Below are 13479 nucleotides of genomic sequence, written 5' to 3'. Positions count from 1 at the left end.
TCAGTTCCGGCCTTAGGTGAATATGGAATTTGTACATCCCGTGTCTGCGTGAGTTTTCTCCAGGGGCTCCGGTTTCATCCCACAATCCAAAGATGTGCAGATTAGGTGGCTTGACATGCTTAATTGTCCCTTAGTGTCCAGAGATGTATAGGTTAAGTGGATTAGCCAATGCGCAGGGTTGCAGGGACCTGGGTAAGACACTGTTTTGAAGAGTCAGTGCACACTTGATGGGCTGAATGGCCACTTTCTGCACTGTAGGGATTCTATGGTTCTACGATTCAGCTTAGAAGTTGGGTTTTCTGTGGTGAGTTGGCTGTCCACAGCACAAGTGAGAAGTTTGATGGAGTATTTTCCATTTGTCTGGGTAAGTGTAGCTCAACACTATCTAGGATGCACTGCAGGATGTCACCAAGGTTCCTTAGGCAGCACTTTCCAAACCCATGACCACTACCATCTAGAAAGAAAGAGCAGCTGATGCCTGGAACACCCTCCAAGTCACTTACCATCCTGACTTGGAAGTATATTACCATTCCTTTGCTGTCACTGGGTCAAAATCCTGGAACTCCCTCCCTATCAGCACTGTGTGAACTTACACCATATGGCTGCAACTGTTCAAGAAGGAAACAAAATGGCCATGAATCTGAGAAAGGGATTGTTGAGGATACAATAGGTGGGGAGCTTTTAGGTGTAAATTGTGGCAGATGACAGAAACATTGCAAAAAGAAGCAGGAGTAGGCCTTTGAGGCTGCATCCGTTATGATCATGGCTGATCCTACCTTCCATATCTTCTGACTCCTTTCACCCTTCTCACTATGAAAGACATAAGAACATAAGAACATAAGAAAGAGGAGCAGGAGTAGGCCATCTAGCCCTTTGAGCCTGCCCCGCCATTCAATAAGATCATGGCTGATCTGTTGTGGCTCAGTTCCACTTTCCCGCCCTCTCCCCATAACCCTTAATCCCCTCTCTTATCAAGAACCCATCAACCCGCTTCTTAAAAATATTTAGCGAGGCAGCCTCCACCACTTCAACGGGCAGAGAATTCCAGAGATTCACCACCCTTTGAGTGAAGAAGTTCCTCCTCAACTCCGTTCTAAACCGCCTCCCCTTTATCTTGAGGCTGTGCCCCCTAGTCCTACTGTCTTTTTTGAGCGGGAAGAGTCTCTCCACCTCTATCCTATCCATCCCATTCATCATCTTATACGTCTCAATGAGATCTCCCCTCATTCTTCTAAACTCTAACGAGTACAAGCCTAGTTTATTCAGCCTCTCCTCATAGCTCAATCCCCTCAACTCCGGTATCAGCCTAGTAAACCTCCTCTGCACTCCCTCCAGGGCCAAAATATCCTTGCGCAGGTGCGGCGCCCAAAACTGCACACAGTACTCCAGCTGCGGCCTCACCAATGCCCTATACAGCTGCAGCAAGACCTCCCTACTTTTATATTCAATCCCCCTCGCTATGAAGGCCAGCATCCCATTCGCCTTCCTGACCACCTGCTGCACCTGCAAGCTGGGTTTTTGCGACTCATGCACAAGGACCCCGAGGTCCCTCTGCACCGTCGCCTGCTGCAGTTTTTCGCCACGTAAGTAATAGTCCTTCCTACCATTCTTCCTACCAAAGTGGACCACCTCACACTTGCCAACATTAAATTCCATTTGCCATTTCCTGGCCCATTCGCCCAGCCTATCTAGATCCTTCTGCAGACTCTCCACACCCTCCGCACAATTTGCCTTTCCCCCAATCTTGGTGTCATCAGCAAATTTCGACACCCTGCACTCGGTTCCCTCCTCCAGATCATCTATATAAATGGTAAGTCAACATACCATTTGCCTTTCTTTTTTTGCTCCTTACTACACCTGCATGCTTACCTTCAACAACTGGTGTATGAGGACACCCAGGTCTTGTTGCACATTCTCCTCTTCCAATCTATAGCCATTCAAGTAATAATCTGCCTTTGTTTTTGCTACAAAAGTAGATAACCTCACATTTAGCCACATTGTACTGCATCTGCCATGCATTTGCCCACTCACTCAGCTTGTCCAAATCACACTGAATCACAGCTCACCTCCTCCCCCCAATCAGCTTTTGTGTCATTTGCAATTTAGAGATTTAAATTTAGTTCCCTCATCTAAATCATTAATACACTTTGTGAATAGTTGAGGTCCCAGCACACATCCCTGCAGTTTCCCACTCAACACTATCTGCCACTCAGAAAAAGACCTGTTTTTTCCTACTCTGTTTCCTGCCTGTCAACCAGTTTTCTATCTATCTCAATACACTATCCCCAATCCCATGTGCTTTAATTTCATGTAACCTCTTATATGGAACTTTTGTTGAAAGTCTAAATAAACCACTGGCTCCCCCTCATGAACTTTACCAGTTACATCCTCAAAGAATTCCAGTAGATCTGTCAAGCATAATTTCCCTTTCATGAATCCATGCTGACTCTCCGTGACTGTTTCCTCCCACTGTCTAAAGATGTCCAGGTTACGTGGATTAGACATGTTAAATTGCCACTTAGTGTCCAACAACATGCAGGTTAGGTGGATTAGCCATCGTAAATAGGACTTCCCCACCGTCCAGTCCCCAAAACCTATGTGGGTTATCCTTTCAGAGAGTGGGTGCAAACTGGATGGATCAAACGGTAATTTTTTTGCACCTTGAGGATCCTATGGTACTATGCACACATTTTCATTAAAGATCCCTTTCCTGTACTCGCTGCTTTATTGTGTACGCTCCAAATGATTTTCTCTGAACGTGAGTGAGCATCTTTAAAGAAAGAATGTTTCAGACCTTGTTCTGTGCTGAGGTGACAGCAGGAATTTGAGAATTATTTTACTGTTTCAGGGGCAGAAAATGGAGTTGGGGAAGGGAGGGGAGGAGAAAATCATCCCGACTCCCATTCCAATTCTAGGAAAAAGTATTCTTAAAGTTCCTGAGGGAGAGATGTGGCTCTTCTAAATCATGTAGCTTACAATACTGGCTGAATGAACTTGCAGCAACTCTCCCAAAATGTATTCCTGTGAGTAGCAATTTCAAAACCACTCAGTGTTTTAATCTTCCCACCTCCTGCTTCAAACTACTGAGGTGTCTTAGCTACTGACTCTCCACATGTATTGAGTGTATGGAGTTCACATATCAATGTGCAGCCATAATATCAGATCACCCTAATCTAACGTGGTTATTTGTCCATTCCACAGAGTGTGAACATTTGGATTACTTCTTGGTAATGTGAGAAATGCTCTGAGATTTAAGATTGTTATTAAAGTAAAAACAGCACTGTAGACCCATTGTGTCTGCGCCGGTCAAAGACAAACCACCCACTAATCCAATCCCCTTTTCCAGCACTTGGCCCACAGCCTTGCATAGCAAGTACACAGTAACTTTATTGCCATGTTTATGTAAGCCTATTTGTGACACTAATAAATAAACTAACTTTACTCATCTAAATACTTCTAAAATGTTACGAGGTTCTCTGTCTTCACCATCCTTTCTGGCACCCTTCCAGATTTCCACCACCCTTTAACTGTAAAAGTTTTTAAGAACATAAGAACATAAGAAATAGGAGCAGGAGTAGGCCATCTAGACCTTCGAGCCTGCCACGCCATTCAATAAGATCATGGCTGATCTGTCGTGGCTCAGTTCCACATTCCTGCCCTCTCCCCATAACCCTTAATCCCCTCTCTTATCAAAAACCCATCAACCCGCGCCTTAAAAATATTTAGTGAGGCAGCCTCCACCACTTCAACGGGCAGAGAATTCCAGAGATTCACCACCCTTTGAGTGAAGAAGTTCCTCCTCAACTCCGTTCTAAACCGCCCCCCCTTTATCTTGCGGCTGTGCCCTCTAGTCCTACTGTCCTTTCTGAGCGGGAAGAGCCTCTCCACCTCTATCCTATCCATCCCATTCATCATCTTATATGTCTCAATGAGATCTCCCCTCATTCTTCTAAACTCTAATGAGTACAAGCCTAGTTTATTCAGCCTCTCCTCATAGCTCAACCCCCTCAACTCCGGCATCAGCCTAGTAAACCTCCTCTGCACTCCCTCCAAGGCCAAAATATCCTTGCGTAAGTGCGGCGACCAAAACTGCACACAGTACTCCAGCTGCGGCTTCACCAATGCCCTATACAGCCGCAGCAAGACCTCCCTACTTTTATATTCAATCCCCCTCGCTATGAAGGCCAGCATCCCATTCGCCTTCCTGACCACCTGCTGCACCTGCAAGCTGGGTTTTTGCGACTCATGCACAAGGACCCCGAGGTCCCTCTGCACCGTCGCCTGCTGCAGTTTTTCGCCACGTAAGTAATAATCCTTCGTACCATTATTCCTACCAAAGTGGACCACCTCGCACTGGCCAACATTTCCTCACATCCCCTCTAAATCTCCTGGCCCTTACCTTAAATCTTGGCTCCCCCATCATTGATTCCTCCATCAAGAGGAAACGTTTCTTTCTGTCTACTCTGTCTATGTCCTTCATAATTTTATACATCTCAATCACGTTCCCCCCATCATTCTCCTCTGTACCAAGGAAAACAATCCCAGTCTGTCCAATCTCTCTTCAGAACTGAAATCTCCAGCCTTGGCAACATGCTGGTAATCTCCCCTGGACCCTTTCCAGTGCATTCCTCTAATAATATGGATTCCAGAAGTGTACACAATACTCTAGCTGTAGTCTAACCAACATTTCATATGGTTCCAGTATATCCACCCTGACCTTAAACTCTATGCCTCAGCTAATAAAGGCAAATATACCACATGCCTTCTTATCCACTTTTGGAATATAGTGTCCGATTTCGGTCAGAAAGATATGAAGGCTTTGGAGAGGGTACAGAAAAGATTTACCAGGGTGTTGCCTGGGCGTTAGCTATGAGGAGAGGTTGGAGAAACTTGGTTTGTTCTCACTGGAGCGACAGAGGTTGAGGGGAGACCTGATAGAAGCCTACAAAGATTATGAGAGGCATGGACAGAGTGGATAGTCAGAAGCTTTTTCTCTAGGGTGGAAGAGTTAATTACTAGGAGACGTAGGTTTAAAGTGCGAGGAGCAAAGTTTAAAGGAGATATGAGGCAAGTTTCCCACACAGGGTGGTGGGTGCCTGGAACTAGCTGCCAGGGGAAGTAGTGGAAGCAGATATGATAGTGACATTTAACAGGTGTCTGGACAGTCAGGCAGCATGGTCAGTGCAGCTTGGAGGACTGAAGGGTTTGTTCCTGTGCTGTAATTTTCTGTTCTTTGTTCTTTGAAGTGGACAGGCAATGGTAGACATTTAAGGAATGAACAGCTAAGCTCCAGAAGTTGTTTATTCCTGTTTGGCGCAAGAGAAGTAAGGGAACTGTGATCAAATCATGGCTTACAAAGATAATTAGTACTAGATTCAAAGAACAGGACAGCACAGGAACAGGCCCTTCGACCCTCCAAGCCTGCACTGATCACATTGTCCTATCTAGACCAACTACTTATATCCCTCTATTCGTAGATCATAGAACCCTACAGTGCAGAAAGAGACCCTTCGGCCCATCGAGTCTGCACCAAACACAATCCCACCCAGGCCCTACTCCCATATCTCTACATATTATACCCACTAATCCCTGGATACTAAGGGGCAATTTCTTAGCACAGCCAATCAACCTAACCTGCACATCTTTGGACTGTGGGAGGAAACCACAGTACCCGGTGGAAACCCACACAGACATGAGGAGAATGTGCAAACTCCACACAGACAGTGACCCGAGCCGGGCATCGAACCCAGGACCCTGGAAGCTGTGAAGCAGCAGTGCTAACCACTGTGCTACCGTGCCGCCCCCCATTTGTTCACATGTCTATCAATATCTTAATTGTGGCTAATGTAACTGTCTCACTTGGCAATGCATTCCAGACCCCCAACACTCTCTTTGTAAAAAGATTTCCCCCACACATCTCCACTGAACCTTTTCCCCCTTATCTTGAACTTGCGCCCCCTTGTAATTGTCATTTCTGCCCTGGGAAAAAGCTTCCAACTGTTCACCCTATCCATACCACTCATAATTTAATAAACTTCTATCAGGTTGCACCTCAGCATCCTTCTTCCCAGAGAGAACAATCTCAGTTTATTCAATCTCCTCTCAAAGCTAATATCACGCAACATCCTGGTAAACCTTTTCTGTACTCTCTCCAAAGCCTCCACGTCCTTCCAGTAGTGCGGTGACCAGAACTGGCCTAACTAACGTTTTATACAACTGTAACATAATTTGTCAAGTTTTATACTCAGTGCCCCCTCCAATGAAGGCAAGCACCTTCCTCCTGTGCTGCCACTTTTACAGATCTGTGGACCTGTACTCTCAGATCTCGTTGTGTCTATGCTCCCGATGGTTCTGCCATTTATTTTATAGCTCCCACCTGAATTGGATCTACCAAAATATTATCACCTTGTCCGGATTAAATTCCATCTGCCATTTCCCTGCCCAATTTTGCAGCCTAGCAATTTCCTGCTGTAGAGGTCTCTGACAATCTTCGTCATTATCCACAATACTTAGTATCATCCGCAAACTTGCTAATTAATTCAAAGAAGAAGCATACACATTTTAAAAAAGCAATCGACCTGAGGATTGTGAACTCAATTCAGCAGAGGACCAAGGGGTTAATTAAGAAGGGGAAAATAGAGCAGGAAAGTAAGCGAGCAGGGAACACACCAAAAAAACGACCGTAAAAGTTTCTACAGAGAAAAAGACTGACAAAGACAAATGCGGCCCTTAGTCAGAAACGGGTGAATTCATAATGGGAAATAAAGAAATGGCTGAGGAATTAAATTTGTACGTTGCCTCAGTCTCCACAAAGAAAGACATGAAGTTCTGAGAGCAAGTTTTAGTGAGGAGCTGAAGGAAATCAATATTAGTAGAGAAATCGTCAATGGGATTGAAGGTGGATAAATCTTTGGCTCTGATAATCTCCACCTTAGAGTATTTAAAGAAATAGCCCTGGAAATAGATTCTTTAGTGGTTATTTTCCAAAATTCTTTGGACTCTGGGCTAGTTCCTACAGATTGGAGGGTAGCTAATATAAGCCCGCTATTCAAAAAGACAGGTAGAGAGGAAACAGGGAGCTATAGACCAGTGAGCCTACTGTTAGAACTGGGGAAATTGCTAGAGGCCATTATCAAGGATTTCATAGCATTTGGAAAGCACTGCTATAATCAGACAGTCAGCATGGATTTACAAAGAGGAATTCATGCTTGATGAATCTACTGCAATTCTTTGAGAAAGTAACTAGTAGAGTTGACCAAGGAGAACAAGTGGATGTGGTTTATTTAGACTTTCAGAAGACTTTTGACAAAGTCTCACATCGGGGACTACTATGTAAAGTTAAAGCGTATGGGATTGCGGGTTGTGTCTTGAGAGGGATAGAAAGCTGGTTAGCAGACAGGAAGCGAAGAGTTGGCATAAATGAGTCTTCTGATTGGCAGGTCGTTAGTAGTGGGATACCACAGGGATCGGTGCAAGGACCCAACTGTTCACGTTATATTGATTTGGAAGAGGGAACTATTATCTCCAAATTTTCAGATGATATGAAGTTGGGTGGGAAGGTGAGCTATGAGGAGAAAGCAGCGGAATTTGGTCAGGCTGAGTGAGTGGGCATATGCATGGCAGATACAATGTAGATAAATGTGAAGTTATCCATTTTTGTAGCAATAATAGGAAAGCGGATTATTATTTAATTGAGTGTAAATTGAGAGCGGGGAATACTTAGAGAGACCTTGATGTCCTCGTGAATCAGTTGCTAAAAGTAAGCGTGCAGGTACAGCAGGCAGTAAAGAAGGCAAATGGTATGTTGGTGTTCATAGCGAGAGGATTTGAGTATAGGGATAGGGATATTTTGCTGCAATTGTATAGGGAGTTAGCGAAGGTTTACCAGGCTGATTCCTGGGATGGCAGGCCTGTCATATGAGGGGAGACTAAATCAGTTAGGATTATATTTACTGGGGTTTAGAAGAGTGAAAAGGAGTCTCATCGAAACTTATAACATTCTAAGAGGATTAGACAGGGTAGATTCAGAAAGAACGTTTCCAGTGCAGTCCAAAACTAGGGGTCATAGATTTGAGGATAAAGGGTAAACCTTTTAGGACTGAGGTAAGGTGAATGTGCGGAATTCACTACCACAGAAAGTAGTTGGGGCCAAAATGTTGTGTGATTTCAAAAAGAAATTAGATATAGCTCTTGGGGCTAAAGAGATTAAGGGATATGGGAGATAGGGGATCAACCTATTGAATTTGATGATCAGTCATGACCAAGAAGAACTGTGGAGCAGGCTCAAAGGGCCAAATGGCCTACTCCTGCTTCTAGTTTCTATGTTTCTGTCTTCACCTGTACCTGCACTTGTACCTATAACTTCACCTGTATAACACTTGTAACTGTATCTTCACCTGTACCTGTAACTTCACCTGTGTTGCACTTGTAACTGTATCTTCACCTGTACCTGTATCTTCACCTGTAATTGCACCAGACAGCTTTAATTCTTATCTAAAAGAATTTAAGTTCTGAATGAGACATTTAACTTGTACCATAACCGTACGATTAATAGAATGAACCAACGCAGAAGGAGTCTATTCAGCCCATTATGCATGTACTGACTGTTTAAAGGTCTATCCAATTCACCTCACTGTCCTACTTTTCCCCATAGCCCTGTGATGTTTTAGCACAAGCTAATTCAGGAGGGTGCGATAGAGCTAAGAAATAATTAATGCTTTAATTGAACGATACCGGAGTTGAGGGGGTTAAGCTATGAGGGGAGGCTGAATAGACTGGGCTTGTACTCGTTAGAGTTTAGAAGGATGAGGGGGGATCTCATTGAGACGTGTAAGATGATGAAAGGGATGGATAGGGTAGAGGTGGAGAGGTTCTTCCCACTCAGAAAGGACAGTAGGACTAGGGGGCACAGCCTCAAGATAAGGGGGGGGAGCGGTTTAGAACGGAGTTGAGGAGGAACTTCTTCACTCAAAGGGTGGTGAATCTCTGGAATTCTCTGCCCGTTGAAGTGGTGGAAGCTGCCTCGCTAAATATTTTTAAGAAGCGGGTTGATGGGTTCTTGATAAGAGAGGGGATTAAGGGTTATGGGGAGAGGGCGGGAAAGTGGAACTGAGCCACAACAGATCAGCCATGATCTTATTGAATGGCGGGGCAGGCTCGAAGGGCTAGATGGCCTACTCCTGCTCCTATTTCTTATGTTCTTATAATGGAAAGACAGGCTTGAGGGGCTGGTGTCCTCCTGTATTCACCTAATCCCAGGCCAGACTGTCCATTAGTCTGGTTGCTGGGTAGAATGAGTTCTTGCCATTGAGTTACAGACCAACAAGGTGCAGAGGTAGCCTATTCAGCTCGTCGTGCCTGCTCTGCCATTTAATAAGATCATGGCTGATCTGATTGTCACCTCAAATCTGCATCCCACCTAACCCTGATAACCTATCACCCCCTCAATTACCAAGAATCTATCCACATCTCTGGCCTTGCTCCTTGGCCCGCAGCCTTTCCTGTGTATTGAGGCCTGCACGTCTGCTTCACAAGTAGTGTGGCAAAATATAAATAATAATGAAATATACACGTAACATAAAAATAAGGGCAGTATGGATGACTTTAAAGATGCACGTGGTTTAACCCTCTGCTACCTTTTCAATCTACTTCATCTTTAGCAATGCCATCGTAGAAATATTATCCCTTGTCCAGATTAGACAAGTAGCTTCCCAACCACAGAGTCAGGTGTATGAACATAAGAACATAAGAAATAGGAGCAGGAGTAGGCCAACTAGCCCTTCGAGCCTGCCCCGCCATTCAATAAGATCATGGCTGATCTGTCGTGGCTCAGTTCCACATTCCCGCCCTCTCCCCCATAACCCTTAATCCCCTCTCTTATCAAAAACCCATCAACCCGCGTCTTAAAAATATTTAGCGAGGCAGCCTCCACCACTTCAACGGGCAGAGAATTCCAGAGATTCACCACCCTTTGAGTGAAGAAGTTCCTCCTCAACTCCGTTCTAAACCGCACCCCCTTTATCTTGAGGCTGTGCCCCCTAGTCCTACTGTCCTTTCTGAGCGGGAAGAGTCTCTCCACCTCTATCCTATCCAGCCCATTCATCATCTTATACGTCTCAATGAGATCCCCCCTCATTCTTCTAAACTCTAACGAGTACAAGCCTAATTTATTCAGCCTCTCCTCATAGCTCAACCCCCTCAACTCCGGCATCAGCCTAGTAAACCTCCTCTGCACTCCCTCCAAGACCAAAATATCCTTGCGTAAGTACGGCGCCCAAAACTGCACACAGTACTCCAGCTGCGGCCTCACCAATGCCCTATACAGCTGCAGCAAGACCTCCCTACTTTTATATTCAATCCCCCTCGCTGTGAAGGCCAGCATCCCATTCGCCTTCCTGACCACCTGCTGCACCTGCAAGCTGGGTTTTTGCGACTCATGCACAAGGACCCCGAGGTCCCTCTGCACCGTCGCCTGCTGCAGTTTTTCTCCACGTAAGTAATAATCCTTCCTACCATTCTTCCTACCAAAGTGGACCACCTCGCACTTGCCAACATTAAATTCCATTTGCCATTTCCTGGCCCATTCGCCCAGCCTATCTAGATCCTTCTGTAGGCTCTCCCCACCCTCCGCACAATTTGCCTTTCCACCAATCTTGGTGTCATCAGCAAATTTCGACACCCTACACTCGGTTCCCTCCTCCAGATCATCTATATAAATGGTAAATAGCTGAGGCCCCAGCAGTATGCAGGCATAGAATTTTAGGCCATATGGCCCACTGTATCTGTTCTGGTCAACAGCTACCTATCTATCCAACCCCGTTTTCCACCACTTGGGCCATAGCTATGTATGCTACGGTGTTTCAAGTGCTCATCTTAAAAGCTTCTTGGGGACTATTTGGAGTAAGGATTCCTCGGGGCCAGGTGTCGCATCCTTTTGTCGACAGAAGTGTGACCAGGTACTGGCTAACCGGGGTTTTGGGGGTGTGGGGGTTGAGATTTGAGGGAGAACCTGACAAGAAATAACCAAGAACAGGGTTTGTCCCCCAAAACCTGCTCCCTCTGTCAGTAATCACTGGATTGTAGTTGAGTAAATGTAACCTCTGCACGTGAGGAATTTCTGAAGGTTGGGGGCAGCGTATTAAGTTGATTAAAGTAACGCTGACAAATAAGTTTCTCTCAGTCACCAGCCCCTCCTCAATGACTGATAACCATTACAATCTCATCTAGGAATAATGAAACTCTCTCTCTCCATATTTTCCTTCCATCTGCTGCAGCTGAGACTTGCAGCATTAAAAAAAATTCACTGCTAACATTTAAAGGTGTCAGATTGACGTTAACTGTGTAACCAGTTTGGGATAATGACAAGGAAGTGTTTAAAATGAGAGTAGGAAAAAAAAACCTGGTTCCACTGGGGCTCGAACCCAGGACCTTCTGCGTGTAAAGCAGACGTGATAACCACTACACTATGGAACCAGAGGCGAGCGAGGGGAGGACAACACGGCACATAGCGTTTAACAAGCATGCGCAGTCTGCGCTTCCCGATTCAACATGGCCGCCGGTCCTCCCGCCAAACGCCCCCTGCAGGTCCGGAGGAGTATGACAACACTGCAAGTTCAGGGCTGAGGTTGGCAGCTCCTGAGGCTGAGTTTACCTTTATATTTATATAGCTTTTGGAAGCAGAATTAGACACCAGTGAATGTAGATGCGAGTCTTGTTATGCTTTCCTTCCATCATTTCACACTCTTGCTTTGAATTCCACCTTTTAAACATTTATTCATGGGATGCGGATATCATTGGCGAGGGCAGCATTAATGCCCATCCCTTATTGCCCTTGAGAATCGTAGAATTTTTATAGTATAGAAGGAGACCGTTGGCCCATCGAGCCTCCATCGACCACAATCCCACTCATGCCCTGTCTCCAAAACCCCTTGTATTTACCCTGCTGATCCCCCGACACTAAGGGGCAATTTTAGCATGACCAATCAACCTAACCTGCACATCTTTGGACTGTGGGAGGAAACCGGAGCACATGGTGGAAACCCGTGCAGATGCGGAAGAACATGGAAAATCCAAATAGACTGTCACCCGAGGGCAGAATTGAATATAGGTCCCTGGAGCTGTGAGGCAGCAGTGCTAAGAAGGTGGTGGTGAGCTGCCTTCTTGAACCGCTGCTGTCCATGTGGTGTAGGTACAGCTACAGTGCTGTTAGGGAGTTCCAGGATTTTGACCCAGCGACAATGAAGGAACGGTGATATATTTCCAAATTGGGTTGGTGAGTGACGTGGAGGAGATGGTGGTGTTTCATATGTCATCTTTTCCCAACTCATAGAATCTCTACATTACAGAAAGAGGCCATTCAGCCCATCAAGTCTGTACTGACCACAATGGCACCCAGGTCCTACTCCCATAATCCCACACATTTACCCTGTTAAAAGCCCTGACACTAGGGTCAGTTTAGCACAGCCAATCCACCTAACATGCACATCTTTGGACTGCGGGAGAAAACTGGAGTATCCTGCAGACATGGAGAGAGTGCAAATAGACAATGACCAATCCTGGAATTGAACCTGAGCCTGGTGCTGTGAGGCACAGTGCGAACCACTGTGCCACCAAAAATAAATGCATCACCGACGCCCATTTCTCTGTCTCTACTTGCAACTTATAACTCCTTATGTGAGTGTGTTTCTCACTTTGTTCTAAAACTTTCCTTTGAAACACCTTGGGATGTTTAATTATATTAAAGGTGCTGTATAAATACAAATGTTGTTGAGCAGATGAACAAATGCTTTTCAAGGGGGTAGCTTTTATGGAGTGTCCGAATGGAAGAAAGTGAGTTTCAGAGGACACTGGGCAATTTTCCATATTGCTGGGTAGATGCCAGTGTTGTAGCTGTACTGGAACTGTATCAGGGCGCAGCAAGTTCTGCAGCACAAGTCTTCAGCACTATTGCCAGGATATTATCTGTGCCCATAGCCTTTGCAGTATCCAATGCCTTCAGCCATTTCTTGATATTGTGGAGTGAACCAAATTGGCTGAAGCCTGATATGTGCGACGCTGGAGCCTCCTGGAGAAGGGTGAGATGGATCATCCATTATATTATGAATCTATTCCATTTAGCATTTAACACAACAGCAATGGAAGGTATGGTCAGTATTAAAATGGGACTTTGTCTTCACAAGCTCGTGTGGTGATCACTGCCATTGATACAGTCAAAGATAAATGCATTGCAAAAGGTAGAATTAGAGGAGGTGGTTAAGTATGTATTTTGCTGTTGTTGGTTCCCTCGTCATCTGCTACCATCTAGCAACTATATCCTTTAGGTACTACTGAACCACTCTTGGTTATGGACACTGAAGTCTCAACCCAGAGTACATTCTGTGCCTTTGCCACCCTCAGTTCTTCATCCAAGTGGTGTTCAACATGGAGGAGTACGGATTCATCAGCTGAGGAGAGATAGAACATAGAACATTACAGCGCAGT

General features: G+C 45.3%; 1 non-coding gene across 1 annotated transcript; it reads right to left on the bottom strand.

Annotated features, from left to right (window-relative positions):
* Nucleotides 1–11399: 11399 nt before the first annotated feature.
* Nucleotides 11400–11472, bottom strand: trnav-uac (transfer RNA valine (anticodon UAC)). The gene has a single exon. It is a non-coding gene; the product is annotated as a tRNA-Val (tRNA).
* Nucleotides 11473–13479: the final 2007 nt, after the last annotated feature.

Source organism: Carcharhinus amblyrhynchos, chromosome 15 (assembly GCF_965287045.1).
Source record: "Carcharhinus amblyrhynchos chromosome 15, sCarAmb.v2.hapA, whole genome shotgun sequence".
Lineage (NCBI taxonomy): Eukaryota > Metazoa > Chordata > Chondrichthyes > Carcharhiniformes > Carcharhinidae > Carcharhinus > Carcharhinus amblyrhynchos.
Note: the sequence above shows the minus strand (reverse complement) of the source record. Positions and strands in the feature narration are given on the sequence as shown.